Below are 1,367 nucleotides of genomic sequence, written 5' to 3' on the forward strand. Positions count from 1 at the left end.
TCCAGGAGGCATCTCTGATGGCATTTATCTGCAAACATGGAAACTGTCAATGTGTTGATTTTCTCTTAAATATGGAAGAATTCTGTCACATTTCAAAAGGTAACAGTTGTGATGGAATCTACTGTTGATCCAAACACAAACTCACTGTTACTAAGAGAATCCATTTGTTTACATATAGCTTTAGTTTTAACTGTAGTTGTATCCGTAGTAATGGTTGTAGTAGTGTTGGCATTATACTAATATTATCAGTAGTATTGGTATTAACAGGAATATTTATCTTGATAATCAGATATACCTCACAAAACACAAAAACAGGATCCAACATAACCTCTACAATAATCTTTTTTTTTGTTTGTTTTGTGAAATGCATGAGCAAACATATGCATTTATCAGTCTTTGTAGAAATATATGTACAACAGGAATTAAAAAAAAAATAAAAAAAAAATAATAATAATAATAATGCATTTCAGAAAAAAAAAAAAAAATCTGAATACTGTAGAAGCCATATGGGATCATTTAAGAAAACATCCAAACAGTTTACCATATAGTATTTTGTGTGTGTGTTTTTCCGTACTGTGCACGTATTTCCTGGATAGTTATTGTTACACATTCCAAACCTGCTTTTAAAAAAAACAACTAAAGGCTGCCTTAGACTTTTTCACAGTACTGTTTGTATTAAAAAAAAATGTGCCGCTGTTGACCGGCTGTAAACAGCTGGGAGGCAAGTGATGAAAAATGCAACACTAGTATGAATACTGCTGGATAAAAAAACATACATTGTAGCCATAGCAACGCACAATGTAGCAAGAAAACTTTGACAAAAACTGGCATAAATAAGACAGAGAACATAATCTGTGGGGTAACTGTCTATTTGTCCTAAAATGTTCAATAAGTATTGAACCACTAATCCGCACATATGCTCTGAAAAAGTAAAGAGTAGAAAAAGTGGAGTTTCTCAGTTTTTCAGTGATATGATGTAGCTCTTATAATAAATAAATAAATAAATAAATGCATAGTGGTCACTACAGTGGACAGTTATTGTCCAGCTGTTCTCTTGTATATTCATGGGTTTTGTTGTTTTAGTTCCATGTCAACCACAGTGGACGCTCATGCATCATCCCATAATACACTGACATTCAGACCTTTACTGTCACTTTGCTGTTTTTGATAAAACTGATTTGCACTAACATGTTTGAGTGCAAACCACTTGTTTTTTGTTAGACACAAAGGTTTTTTTTGCACGTTATCGCCATGAAATGAGTAATAACTAGCATTAGAATATGTTAAAATGTGAGAAAACATCAGATTAGCAGCATTAAACATGTTTTTATTTCATTGTTTTCATATCACTTTCGTACAGAAGAGGA

This window comes from Sphaeramia orbicularis, chromosome 7 (assembly GCF_902148855.1).
Source record: "Sphaeramia orbicularis chromosome 7, fSphaOr1.1, whole genome shotgun sequence".
In the NCBI taxonomy this organism is placed as follows: Eukaryota; Metazoa; Chordata; class Actinopteri; order Kurtiformes; family Apogonidae; genus Sphaeramia; species Sphaeramia orbicularis.